General features: G+C 39.5%; 1 protein-coding gene across 6 annotated transcripts in view; it reads left to right on the forward strand.

The window, feature by feature from the left end:
* Positions 1-14,815, forward strand: part of SOX5 (SRY-box 5) — a 640,197-nt gene that overhangs the window by 209,126 nt on the left and 416,256 nt on the right. The window contains exons 1-2 of one of the 6 annotated variants that reach the window (XM_027659178.1): positions 5,899-6,015; positions 6,279-6,363. The exons of 2 other annotated variants lie outside the window; for them this stretch is intronic. The gene's annotated coding sequence lies outside the window, so the exon portion shown is untranslated. Of the gene's footprint in view, positions 1-5,891; positions 6,364-14,815 lie in introns of those variants that run through there. 3 more of the 6 variants (XM_027659172.1, XM_027659205.1, XM_027659214.1) reach the window with 3 other exon arrangements.

A 14,815-nucleotide genomic window follows, 5' to 3' on the forward strand; every position in this document is an offset into this window, starting at 1 on the left:
TAGTTAACCTCCTTATGCATTTTTATTTTTCACATGCTGCGTGAGTAGCTCAAGCAGAAGGTGAAGCAACAAGTAGTAAAGGGTTGCTCGTAACAACAGAGAACCACAGTGGACTTGGTGCGGACTTACAGTCTGTGAAATGATGGAATAAAGGTGTTTTATTGGACAGGTCCCAGGTTTTACTTTCTGATGTCTTTCAAATAGTTTTGTTTACTGTAATGTCATCAAAGCTGTTGGCTGAGTGTTCCCTTGTCAGTGGTAACCTCATAGGGAAATGTGTTCTTTGAGAGAAGATTTAGAGGCGATGCTGGCTTATACTGATGTCCTAGGGTAAAAAGTGTTTTCCCCTGGAGAATGAAAATTTAAAAAAAGGAACAACCAAGCCAAACAAAAACAAATTAAAGAAAAAAAAAAAGAAAAGGAGGGGGAATAAGTTGATGAAAGCAACATAGAATTTAAATGATTTTTCTGCGTTAAGTAGAAATAGGAATTTTTATTTTACATTAGTTTGAAACTTTTAAAATACTGGATTTTTGGAAATACAAATTTTTTTTTTTTTTTTTTTTTTAGAACTTTCAGAAAATAATGTTTTCTGCTCTTCTGTTTATGCAGTTCATAGTTATGCCAGGATCAAGGCATGCATTATTTTAAAGGATGAGTAAGTAAATGTTCAAAACAGACCTGAGCAGTACAGGAACTGGTGAATGTTTTTGAAACATTGCTACAGCGTTCTACCATTTGAGTTTTATAACAGAAAGATTTTATTTGTTTTCAGTTGTCCATAGGTTAAAGGAGTAAGTAAAAATTGCTGATCTGTTGTCATTCATTTAAAAATCAAACTCTGGCATGATTTGTGTGTTGGCTTTGTTTTCAGCCTAGTCAAGTTAATTAACTTAGAGAAATCGATTCGGTCATAAATGCTTTGTAAGGATCTTCCAACACCTTTAGTATCATGATAGTTTTCATGTACTTGAACATGAAATGCAAGTGCTGCTTCATGAAGGTGTTCTTCCACACTGCTGTTTGCTAATTGATACAGCTGGATGAAAGCTTGTGGTAGTTCTACAGAATTGAAAAAGGAGCTGGTATTTGTCTAAAAGATTGTTTCTTTCCTCCCAAGTTCGAGTGGTGCAGCCTTGCTGGGCAGTTGTTCCCATGTTGAAATATCCAGCAGGAAAGTTGCTGCTGGAGCCTTTGGAGGGAAAAGAATACAGCTGCCTGCTTCCCCTCTCTCCACATTATAATGAGAATTGTTTACTGCATCACTTCCATAGGCTTTCAAAATTTGGTATTACACGCTGTATAATTCTCAGCTTATAGTGCAAAATTTTAACGATTTTCTAATTTTTTTTAAATAAAACTAAACTTTAAAATCCTTCTCTAATTCTCTTTCTTTATTAAGTCACCAAGAAAACACCTGTTCTTTTTATCTGTGATAACTGTGCACATTTTGACCCTATAGTAATGTGATACATTTCAGTATAAATAGGGTCTTGGTTGTACAGACACAAAGATGCCATTCTCTCTCTATTTATGTAAGGATATTGATGAGAATCAGAGGTTATTAAGCTGAGTAAAATACTGCTTTCAGTAGAAAATTGTCTAACAAAATCTTGCTGTCAGCAGGACTGGAAAAAAAAGGATAATACCATCTTTAAATCACAGGACTGGGTGTTGGCAGACCGTCACCGTACCCTGTGCCTGGTGTGCCCACAGCCCTGCTGTGTGACCTTGCACCAGACCTGTGCTCCCATCTGCTCTCTGTGTTCCTGCCACAAAATGTATGATGTGTTGGTTGGAAAATGCCTGAGATCCTTGAATGGAAAACAACCTGTAATAGAACTGCGCTGTGAATTACATCACATAGTAGCTAATTTGATTGACAGAACATCTTACAAATAATAACTCTTTTTAAAAATTTATTTCTTTTATTATTTATTTATTTATTTCATGTACCTCCATCCTATCTCCTCCCACCCATGACCCAGCTCACTTTATTTTGGTCACAAGGGAGGTGAGGTTTTGGGGGGGTTGGGGCAACAATGTAAAGTCTTATCATGAGGAAAATTTCAGTGAAACCTGAATTCTACCAAAAAGATGACTTTAGCTGCATTTAAATGGATAAGTCATTCTGATTAACTGTGGTTAAACACAGTTTTGGGATTTACAAAGGCAAAAAGACAAAACCAGGGTCTTCAGTATGGTGCAAGGTGAGAGGAAGAAAAGTCCGTGGGCAGAGCTGGAAATCAGAGAGGTTCAGACTGGACATGAAGAAAAATGACTTCATATGACACAGTCTGGTGGCAGGACAGGTTGCTTGGAGAGGCTGTGAAATGTCCATTCTTGGGGGCTTTCAGGACCCAACAGGATTAAGCTCTGCAAAGCTTGGGCTGAGCTGACCCTGCTTTTCTAAAGAAGGCTGGACTAGAGGCCACCTGAGATCCCTTCCAGCCCAGATTATTTAGAGGAAATCTGTGATCTCTTCAGGTGATTTGGTACAGATTTGTTATTCTGCATCTTACATCTGCGATTTTAGGAAATTCTTAAAAAAAATTATGTAGTTGTTTGGGGTGCTGACTAGCAACTATGATTCCTGGAATAAATAATATTCTGCCTGTTAATAAGTGTTAAATGTAGAGTTTGGTAGAGAATATTCACTATGTTTCCTGAACAGTCCAAACAATTGTAAAGGGGAAGTGTTTGGAAAAGAGAAAAGGAACTGTATACCATGGGTTTATTTGGGGCATTCACTTGATTCAGTCAACTCTTGAAAGCCGTCCTGTCTTCTTTAAATCCATGGTGGCAACTATAGTATTGCTTCGTTCCTCATTTTAAATGCTTTCTGCCTCTACTTTTCAGTCGCTCACACTTAGGTGAAATTAAGAAATCTAACTGTTGGGTATTATGTTTTAGACCTGCTGAAATAGCTCTTCCTGCTTGCATCCTTATGGTCTCATTAAGACGATGCTCACAGCATGCCTGACTCTAGTGAATATTTGCAGACCTCATTTGCCTACATTAGAGACAAAAAGCTTTAAAAAAATCCTTCTTGAGCAATAAATGGTTGAGTTTGTCAGTATCAGTGATCACAGAGCTGGTGTCTCCCAGGGCAAGGGCTGAATGCTGTCCTTGTAGTTGAATAACTATTGAAACGCTTTATCCAAGTCCTTTCCACTGCTGTGATAATGCAGTAGGTCCATGGCTTTGAGCTGTGGTTTTAAAGTGTGAGGGCTGCTAAAATCAGTGAGAAGTCAAAGTATGTGCAGCTGTTATAGCAAGTTCTGTACATCAAGGACTCATGTAGGCAATATCCTATTCTACTTTTTTTCTCATACCAATTACAGAGAGAAGGAATTTTTAAATTTTTATGTTAACAAGTTCCATTTTGTTGAGTCAAACTGTGACAGCTCATCATAAATCAAGATCTGCAGTCTTCAGAGCAAAACCCAGATTCCAACAAGTGTAAGTCATCTCTGTGGTTTACCTTTACAGTTGTGACTCAACCGTTTTGTTTTCTCTGTGCTCAAACTTTCAGGCTGAGACTTCTGTTCTCTGGGGGTTTAAAAAAAATCCTTGACCTATTCTGTAAGGCTGAAGTCATGCTTTAAATGCCAACCAAAATTTCCATTCTCTCTCTACTTGGTTTCTTCATTGTGTTGTGCATCAGCTGTTCACCTGCCCACCACAGGTGGCTCATTGCATTGTTGAGCCGATAACAATATATAATGGGTAATTTTTTTAAAGCATGTTAGAATCACTTTGCAGTGAAAGATGTCCCATAAATCTGAAGTAATACTGATGTTACGTTTTTATTCAACAAAACTAGAAATAATGGAACTAGAAATAATAGCAAAAATATTAATCAGAGGTCATGTAACTGTCATGTTAATGAGAAGTGCTTGAACATTACTGAGCTGTACTATAAATAGATGGTAATCTCATGGATTTCCAACCCTTATTTACTCTGTTTAAATTTCATGGTCCTGAAGAACTGGGCCAGAAAACTTAAGATTGGAGTTTTTCCCTTGGAGCTATTGAATCTTCCTGACAAAACAGTTTTTTCAGAGAGCAGTATAAGTTTACATATGTATATACCATGAAGATAACCGTTTTCATTGTATTTGAATCATCTTGCTACTCTTGTGAAAATAGAAAAGAAAAGCAATTACAAAATTAGGTTTTTGTTACAGGGTTATTTTTCTTGTTTGAATGTCAAAATAGAATTATCAAATTTTTAGAGAAAATTTGGATTAGCTTTTTTGATGGAATCACTAATGGAAGTGAAGAAAGGAAGGTAAAAATCATTTTCTATATCTAAAGATGGGTAAAGTGCCTCTTCATCTGATTTTTCTTTATTATTTATTAAGCTGTTCATATTATAAAGTTCTGATTGGAAGGAATTGACATATTTTATAAATTTGTGCAGAACTGTTTCTTCTCTATTTCAATTTTGTTGATATTTTTTCTTTTGAAAAGTTCATCACAGGCATCATGGAGAGGAGGACTACAGAAAAATTATTTGTTTGTGTCCAACTTTGGAAAGTTTGTTTCTTTGGATAATTGTCATCCTTACCTTTCAAAGCAGTAGCTCAAAACGTTCATTAAAGTTTTTCAGATTTTTGCTGACTGACCTCCAGTGCATCCCCTCTTGCAAAGCTGCTCAAGCCTTGCACAGGGCAGAGCAGTGATATTTTTTTTCTCATCAGTCTCCCAGGGCAGTAGGTCATAAGCCATTTCACTCTTCATTTGAGTAGTTCACCATTCCCAGGTTGTAGTCAAAAATACTCAAATTGTTTACAGTTTTCACTTGGTCCTGGACTAGAATATGCACTGTCCACGCAGTATGAAATGCAGTTGCACAGAAAACAGTACTTCCTAGTTATTGAGATGCTGACTTTGCAATTCTCATCATTAACTTTTCTGCTGCTATCTTCAGTTTTAACCTTTAGATTTTATGTGCAACAGATGTCACTGTAGCAATTCTCTGCAACCATCTGAGCACTTTTTATTTCCATTAGCGGGAAAAATTGTTGAATATAACTGGGTGGTGATGTACTTCCCTTGAGTTCTCCTTTCAGTAGATATCAAACTAATATATGGCCTGTGTAACAAACCTCTTCCACTTTTGATCAGGGTGCCTTGTTCAAAGAACACTGGCACTGCCTGGCTTGTGGGAGGACCAAATGAGAGAGCAGCAGCCAAGATTTTTGTGTTTCCTTGTTGCTTGAGCTATCAGAAATGCCATAATCGTAGCCATAAGCATTCAGCTCGGGATGGGAGCAGTGCATCTTGATGCTACACGCAGGTGTCACAGGATAAAGTGGAGAAAGTTTTACCTAGAACATCCCCGTAATGGTGTGTGGGGGTGAGGTGGTTTGAAGCTGACTCCCTGCCAAGTCTCCAAACCTCACCACAAGAGCTCCCCCTGCCCCCAAAACCAAGGGAAAAGAAAAAAAACCAAGAGAACCGAGACGAGAGAGAGAGGCAGCTAAAGCAATATATATAAACATATTTACACTTATATTACATTTATATACAATTGAAAGATATGTACAATTTCAAAAGGGAAAGGGGGAGGAAAAGAAAAGGAACAAAACCAAAATATACACAATCAATAGCCCAAGATCTAGCAACTAAAAGAATTAGCAAAAGAATATCTCACTACTCTCCTTGGAACAACAGAAAGTCGCGCTGCAACAACCACCGGCAACCTCCGCCTCCCAAGGTCGGCAAGGCCTTACCAGCCTTGCTCCCCAACACGACAGACTCAACAGCAGGGAAACCTGCACCTCAAAGCCACCAGAAGGAAAGAGAAGCCGAAGGCCTCTCCTCCTTTCTTCTTATACCCTGGCTTACATAAAAATCGTAGGGAATACCGGGTAAATCTGGGCACTTCCTTGGTTACAAACTGGTCACCAAGGAAGGCCCAGACTAAACTACCACAGGGAGCATTTCTCTATCTCTTGGCTTAGGATAGAGGAGCTTTTATTAGATGCATTTTTCTGGAAGACATCAGTGAGTGTTGCAAAGAACAGTTTGTTTCCTCTGTGTGGAGCACATTAACCAATCTGTAGCCTGTGGGGCACACCCCACCTGCCAGTACAGTTCCTCTGGCCCATGGTCCCCTTTGATGTGTACATTGGGACCATTTCAGGGGTGAGCTGCAGGCTGGGCAACTTGCTGTGGGGGTGGTGGGTGTCGTGCAGAACGAGATGTGTGGCACATGGCCCCGCAACCTTGGTTAGAAAAAGCTGTAAGGTTGGGCTGTGCTCTTTTAGATCATCAAGTTTGAGGCAGAAAATTTCCAAGGTGGCCACTGTCATGGGATTCCCTCTTTGTGTGTCATCCCCTGACTCCCATCAGGTGGCTTTTTTTTTCTTTCTGCTTTTATATGAACTGAGACATTTAATCAGAGAGTGCTTCATCTTAGTTTTCCTGTTTCGAGTCATGAATTTTAATAATACTTCTGGAATTTGCTATGTACACTCACTGAAAATTCCAATTCATCCCTTTCCTGTCTTTGTTTCAGCTTACTATTAGCAAGTTAATGAAAGACTGCTTGCACACTCCCTAAAACTGTTCACTTACACTTTATTCTGTGTATTGATATAATCATTGCACAGTGTCTGTATCTACCACAGTTTAAGGTTAAAGTTTAGAGGCAGTCACAGGTTTGGGGTTTTTTTTAAATCTATAAAACTTTTGGAATGAAATCTATAAAATTTTTGGAATGAAACCATACTTTTTTGTTGGAATATGTCAAGTTCAATGAAACCTTTGTGGAGAAAGGTTTCTTATCTCCAGGTTCTACTTTCTCTTCAAAACCAGATGAAAAAATCTGTAAGTTATTCTAATCCTATGAAAACTCACTTGTGGCTTTACTGATCTGGCTAAATTTTTGCCCTACCTGACTAAAACTTTAGACTTACTTTTTGGTTTCTTTCACAACAAGCCTCTCACTTGTTGGGCTGTCTGGCTGTAACAGAAGGGATGGAGAGACCCAGCACATGCTCCCAGTGTGTGAGAGACTGGTAAAGACCTTCATCTGAATCAATTATGGTAGCAATTTGAAGACTGTCTTATGCTCAGAGTGAAGGCTCTAACTGCTGGTGTCAGTGCAGTTGACTTACCTGTTTGCTTGGGTATGTCATACTTTTAACAGTGCTGGAGTTGTCCCATTTTGGAACTTAAAAAGAGCTTGAAATTGCACAGGTTTGTTTTTTTTGTGGTTTTGTTTGTTTGTTTGTTTTGTTTTGTTGTTGGTTTTTTTTTTTAAATGGAGAAGTTATTCCCTGCTCAGCTAACTTTGAGAATTTTAAGCAAAGTTGTGTGCAGATCTCTTACGTGCCATAATAATGCATGCACCTACTGAACAAGAGAAAAAAATTTTTTTTTCATCTGTTGCCAGCATAAACAGGTGTTTTTTTCCATAGAGGATTGTGATAAGAGAGCTGGCTGCTATAAACCTTTCAGGTTTTGCTGGTTTATATGCAATCAGTAGTGCTCTTGCCTTTTCTCTTAGGACTTTAGGTAACAGTAGTAGCGGGCAAGTCATCTAAAGGTCTCCAGTTGTGTCCCAAGAGTTGAAGGCTCAGAAATGTTATAAATCTTGAAGTATTTATTTTGGATGTGATGTTAGTGTTTTTATAACAATATCAAACCTTTATATATGGTGCCTTTGATTCCGTAGCACCCCAAAGCACTGTATAAAATTACTAAAGGGAAAAAGCTTCCCTTCATGTCCTTTCCTGTGCACTGGACACATCCCCAAAATAACAGGTGGAAGCCCAGACCTGTGGGCAGTGATTGTTTCCTTCAGTGAATTTATTCTGTTTGCTTCAGTTGCCCCTCTGCCATTTTCTCCTCTGTCACACTCCCTGGAAATTTGCATGGAGGAGGAAGAAGGGCTCCAGTTTGGGTGAAGGAAGGAATTAATGTAGTGAACTCCCATGTGCTGTCAAGTTTCCAGAAACCTTCCTATCCCATTGGCATGAAGCTTTGTGGATTTGCAGGGACCATGAAGGGGAAAGCCAGATACTGTGCAGCAAATATTCTTCTCAAAACCACCCATATATCTAAACAGGATTTAATGCATGTAAAAAGCAGAATTCACCACTATGTAAGGGCTTTCAGGAAAAAAGCATGTTAAAAGTGGGGGGCAGGGGAAGCTTTGGTGAGCTGCTGATTTTTAGGCACAGATTCCTAAAGAAAGATTTCTGTTTTATAACCTGCATGGCCAAATTAGTTTGCAGTGCTGGGATGGTATACGGGTTTATGTTACCCCATTTTGAACAGGGTATTTGGTGTACAGCACCAATATAGGGCATGTAGCATATGAGTAAATAATCAGAGGGTCCAACCTTTGTTAGAAATGTGCCAAGTAACTCACTCAATGTTGGAGCTATTACAATCTTCGCAAACAACTGAAAGGAATTCAGTTAATTATGGAATATTTCTGTGTTCTCTTTAATCGGCAAAAGACCAATTTGATTCACATTTCATGCAACTGTAGAATTACAGAATAGGTTAGAATTAGGTTGGAATGGAGCTCTGGAGTGACTTATCTAACCTCCTACAGCAGGTTGTCCAGTTGGGTTTTGAATGTTTGCAAGGGTGGAGACTTCACAACCTCTCTGGTCAGATGCTGGTGGAGGTGACCATCTTCCTGGTAAAAAATCTTTTTCTTATACTCAACTGGCGTTTCCATTGCCTCCTGTCCTATTGCTGTGTGTCTGTGAGAAAGCTCTGGCTTTGTCTCTTCTTTCCAAGGTACTTGCAGAAGCTCTTCTTGCAGCCTTTCTCGTCCTTTGCTAGTTCTACCTCCACCTGAGCCCTTACATTTCTAACTCCTTGCTTGCTTGGGCAACATCTCAATTTGTTCTGTGTACCTTTTTGCAATACATATAGATTTCCTTTTGCATTTGAGCTAGCTGAGGAGTTTCCTATTGGCCATACTGGCCTTCTGCCACCCTTGCTTGACCTTCCACACATGGGAATAGATTATCTGTGTTTTGAGGGAGTTGTGGTTTGGAAATCAAGCAGCTCTTCTTGAGCCCTTTTGCCTTCCAAGGAAGTCTCTGTTGGATCCTGACAAGTAAATCCGAGAAAAATCTGCAACCTGAAATCTGCTCTCCTGCGTTCCAAGACATGGTTCTCCTGTCTTCCTCGCTCCTATTAGAAGCTTAAAATCATGAATGTCATGGTCATTGTGGCTGAGGTTCCCCTTGACTTTCACATCCCTGGCCACTTCCTACTGCTTCTTGAATAACAGGCTCAACAGAGCATCTTCCTTAGTTGGATTGTCCATTGTCTAATTAGTTGTTCGGATATTTTGCAGAAAGTTTCAAAATATGTTCCTAATGGTATATACTTTACTGAGAGAATCAAGGACTTTAGTCCTGTTTAAATGATGTAATATTTATATTATGTGGTTGCAAAGCGAATCATTAAAATACTGCACCATCTCCAGGCATGGAGTTTTTTTTTATTCTTGCAGGGGATGAAAAGAGACTTTGGTAGGCTGACCCTTTTTGTCTTTCTTGGACAAATGTTCTCACTTGAGTTTCCAAACCTCTCTCTCTAAGCATATGGAAGTTAAATAATACCAAATATACATGATGTACGCATAGGTGTAAAGGCAAAAAGCATTCTTTGTCACGTGAGAGTCAGCACTTTGCTATCCTACAAAAGCTAACAAGCCACGTGTTTAGACCCTCTACACGTAATTCTGTATTGCAGATTATCTTCTCCAGAGCACAGCTGCTTTCCATGGAATGTCTTTGATGCTCTTGTGCTGTGTTGGTCAACCACCTTATCTGTATGGCGTGTGGGAGCCATAACAATATCAAATATGCCAAGGTTTTAGCTCGCTGCTATTGTGCTAATGTTTGCTTTGTTTTTTCCCTGCATAATCTTTTTTTGCATCCTCTGCTCACTGATCTGATAACACCTGTGTGCTAATAGAATTACAGAGTTAGCGATTAGCAAAGGTGTCTTTGTTTTACACCCCCTTCTCTCTTTATACTTTATTAAAAAGGGTTTTAGAACAGATGCTGTGACTTTTTTCCTCTGCTTCCTCCCACGCCATAGCAGAGTTTCAGCTTGTGAAGTATTGCTTTGTTATTAAGTGAGTATGGACAAGGGTATTCCTCTTCTGGACATTATATGAAAAAATAAATATGTAAGAAATCATCTTTCAGAGTTTTTGCAGAGACTTTCAATGAGACTAACTCAGTCTGTGCAAATAGTTAAAGGTTCTAAATTCAGGTGTAGTTCAAGGAAGCAATCAAGATGTTTATCCAGCTCTTTAAAGTCTGAAGTATGCCGATAGAAATCTTATGCCAACATTCTCTGTCACAGGGAATTTCTTGTTCTAGTTTCTGGAAACTGACAACAAAAAATCTTTTAATGAAACATTTCAGCATTTAAAAGCTCATACTGACTGTAAAAAGTTATTAAATTCTTTTGCTAATCTTGACCAAATAGTGCACCTTCACTGTCAGTGTTCCTGAGCAGAAGTAGTATCTTAACTCACTCCTTAGTCAGCTGAAATTCTAAATTATGCTAGTAGCTGCTACCTGTTACAAGTTTGCTGGGCAAAGCTAATCCTAGTTGTGCATTTCTAGTGATTTTTGTCCCAGTGTGCTAATGAGGGGTTAAACTAGCAGCAAATTTTCCATCATCTGGCTATCCCTGTTGTTAAAGGGATGTAAACTGTTGTGTGAAGTAAACCCGTCTACAATTGGCACACAGCAAGATAACAACACTGCTCGTAAGACAGAGTGTTGGTACACCACAAGATTTGAACAGGAACTCAGAAGAAATAGTGAAGTTTTAGCTATTTTAACATTTTGACCTTTTTCAGAAAATGAACATATTCTCCAAAGCACAGAATATGTTGAATCAGCAGCAGGCGATGTGAAACCAGATTGTGATGTAATCTTCAAGAAAACCATATTTGTAATAAGGTTAATTAAATTTGCTGCAAGCTTGTGACAAGCATGCTGTAAGTTTGCCAGTAAATCTGGTCTTGCTTTATCAAACTGAAGGGCAAGAATTAAAAAAAAAAAAAGGGGGGGGGGAAAAAAAAAAAAAAAAGACAGAAAAAGGGGGTAAAAAAAGAAAAAGCTTTCCTCCTCCAGAATAAGTAGTGTGTTGCCAGAGGACATGCAGACTGGCAACAATAACTAATACGTTATGAGAGGTTGAACAAGTTTAAATGGGATTTGTCTCTGAACTGAAAGGCATATTGTAAGAAATTTCTTTGTCTCCTTGTGATGCTGTTAAATTGAAAGCGCGATGGGAGGCTTCAGTAGAGGCAACAAAGGTTGAAATGATAGCCTGCTGTTTGCAGCAAGCATCATGGCTCCACTGATGGTCCAGACATCTGGTAACAACAGCCACTCCTTGTCAGGTTTTGCCCCTCACTGGGCGCCTGAGCACTTTGCACTGTTTAACTCATCAGACTCTTCTAGCTCAGTATGCTCTGCATCAAGAATGTTTATGTAATAAAACAGAGCTAATTAAACATTTCAAAGGGAAACATTATTTTAACTCTAATTAGATATGATTACGGTTTCCTTATGCCTGTGCTGGATTGGTACTGCAGCTCTGTTGTTTCAGCTCCTCGCTGAATTCTGCAGCATTGTTGTTGAAAATAATTTTTGCATCTACTTAAATAGGCTTTGTATTCCCCTTGCCCAGAAATGAGCTTAAAATCTTTGATCCAATGTGCCTGTATTTAAAGTAACAGCATATGACCCTGAGACACATGGGGGATGTCGACACCCCAGGCAGTCAGGGAAATAGGAAAAGCCCCCTCGCTTGAAATGTTTGAGGGTATTCCAGGCACCCACGAGTGCTGGCAGGTGGGTGCACACCATGTATGAAGCATCTACTTTCCAGGTATTTGTGCTGTGATTCAAACTTTTCATAATTATTAAATCTGGCATGAGTGGAGCTAGGCAGGTACCACAGAGCTGTTATGGCATGCACAGATGGATGCGGGTTCTGTGACCTTCCTGGAAGTCCATCGTTAAGCAAGGCAGTTGTCACAGGCAAATATAAAAGCATATCCTTCTGTATGTATTTAATCTAGAAAGATAGCATCTGACAAAGCTTTGGAGACACGTCATGTCAGGATACTAAACATCCAAATAGCTGAGAAACAAATACATAGGGAAATCAAAAAGAACAGGCTAATGGCAGTAATAATAAGTGAATATTTTGTCAGTTAAGCAAATGCTGTATAACTTGTTTAGTGTTTTCTAGCTTTTATGACAGAGCCAGTCTGCAGATCATATGGGAGAAGCAGACTGAATATAAGAACCCATCCTTTCTTTGTCATCCCTAAATCCAAGTTTTTATGAGGAATTTCTTCAGCTAAAGGACGTTCAAATGCAAGTTTACTTCTGCTTTTCACTTGATTTTCACCCTACCCAAGAATTTTTTAAACTCTAGCTTGGGTTTCAAAAAGAAAAAAAGGAGGGGAGAGGAAAAGAAAAAAAAAAGGCAGGCTTTCATTCAAACTGGTTCTCTGCAGTCCTAATTAAAATAGACTTCAATGAGAAGTTTTCTTTTCCTCTTCCAACTGAAGCTTAAGGGCATAGTTCTAGCTGGAGAGTATATTGTGTTCATTTTACTGTTTGAGTGGTTTGGTAGAGAAGCTGTCTTTCAAACACAGAGTGACTACTACGACGCCTCAGGACTCAGCTGTCGCATCAAGGCTGTTTTCCACATGTATGTATTATATAATGTGCATATATCATCACCGTCAGGTAGCTGAAGTTTGTACATCTTACATGGAAACAACTTTTTCTCGTGTTTAAGAAGTTCTCTCTACAGTGGGATTAGAGGTAAATGTGTCTTATGTTTTTAAAGGGAATAATGAAATGGGTTGGCCCTTTAGAAAGAAAAGAATGATGCAAATGGAAAGACACATGTATAAATCTCTCTCTCTGCATAAACTGAGCTGCAGTGCTCCTGCAGTATCCTTTCCTTTGTGCTAGGAAAACCGAAGGGGGGAATTATTTCCTTTAAATGTTACAGTCAACCTAAGTGACTGCAAGAGTTAGTAGACTGAGAGCAGCACTGGAAAAAGAAACCTCCCATTTAGCCACAGAGGAAATCTTCCATTTAGCCATTTAATTAAATAGGAAATGGCAGTGCATAGCCCAGTCATTGTCTCAGCCCTCGTGGAGAGGATCAGAAGAAGGTCAGGAGCTTGTTCATTTTCCATGCCCACGGCCTCAGTCCTGAGACCACCAGCAAGGATGGCCAATTAATACCAAGTGCTTTAGGGGGTTTTGGCTTGTGGGGTGTTTTTTTTCTTTTTTTTTTTTTTTGTCCACTAGGATCTAGATTGAGGTTGCAAATTTATTTCAGAGAAGCTGCTACACAGTAGGTGAGAAGGATTTCAGTCACTGCATCTCTGAGTAAGAATGAGATTAGTCAGTGAAAAGTGAAATACTGGTGCCTCGTGGTTTTTCTGTAACTAGTACTGCCATACCACCGAAAGACACTTTCTCAAAATCTGCAAAGTTTTGGTTTCAGAGTTCAGTCTTCTGCCCAGTGCACTGAAAATACAGTGTCAAACTGCAACACTGAAAACCCCCGAATTTCCTCATCCTCAAAGAGCTATTTTTAAATTCTATTATCATACTAATTTTCTGAATCACCTGTACCTCTGAGGAGCCTGTACAAAGCTATCACTGCTTGCTGGTAAACTTTTTTTAAACCTTACCACAACAGCATTACTGCTGCTGGGCTCTCTTTCGCTCCATCCCATTATCTCCGATTATTAAAGACTCAACTTGGTGCAGTGAAATTCTGGCAAATTTGAGTACTGGGAGCATCTGCAAGCCAGGCAGCACACTGTCATTGATAGTGTGAGCATCACCTGTAGCCGTCTGCTTGGGATACTATTCATGGTGATATCTCCTGGAAATTAGACTGACAGCCCCAATTTGTGTTGCGTGCTGTACATCACCCAGCAGATTTCAAAACACAATCCTTTTTTTTTGCTTGCAGTTGACCTCAGCTGGATTCACTCTCTCTCAGAATTGAAAGTGAGTGATATTACTGAAGAAGGATGCCTGTGTTTTGCTGGCTGCTGGCCTCTTCTTCCCCAGTCCAGGCGCCAGCACTGGTGCTTTGTTTTCCTCCCCGCTGTGACCGTGGTAGCCAGGTCTGATGCCATGGATCAGGGGTGGCTTGTCCCCAAAGTGAGTCACATAAACTTGGGTGCTCTGGGCTGGACGTCTGGAAACCAGTGAAGTATCGGGCAGATAAGTGAGAATTTAGGAACCTGTCCAAGTCCCAAAACAGCCACTCTTCCCTTGACTTCAGTGGGAGATGCGTTTCCAGTGCTGCTTTCAAAACGTTGTATGACTCCAGTTGGTAAGTGCTTGGCTGTCTGTGGCTGTGTTTTGCTGCCTGTAAGGATCTCACAAACTTACTTTGAACAAATGTGTGATTGTAGAGACAATGCTGACTTCTGTATGTATTGTCTATCCTGATCAGAAAGCAAATGTCATGAAGACTTGTAATATGCACAGGTTTTTGGAGGAGCTGGCTTGCCTTCCACCCTGCAGTGTGATTCACTGGTGGCGTGTGGCCGTGCACATATATGTTCTATACATACACATTACACATACATATATTCCCAGTTTCAGTGGTGGTGAACAGAGGTTTGGAGATAACTGGGATTTTTTTTTAAAAAGTAATTAAGGTTTCAAAGAACCATCTGACTGTACGTGTAAGAAATGCAGAGGCAGTGTGTGGTAACTTAATTTGAGCAGAGCATAAGGTTAGCTGT

This window comes from Corapipo altera, unplaced genomic scaffold, assembly GCF_003945725.1.
Source record: "Corapipo altera isolate COAL_440 unplaced genomic scaffold, ASM394572v1 1, whole genome shotgun sequence".
Classification (NCBI taxonomy): domain Eukaryota; kingdom Metazoa; phylum Chordata; class Aves; order Passeriformes; family Pipridae; genus Corapipo; species Corapipo altera.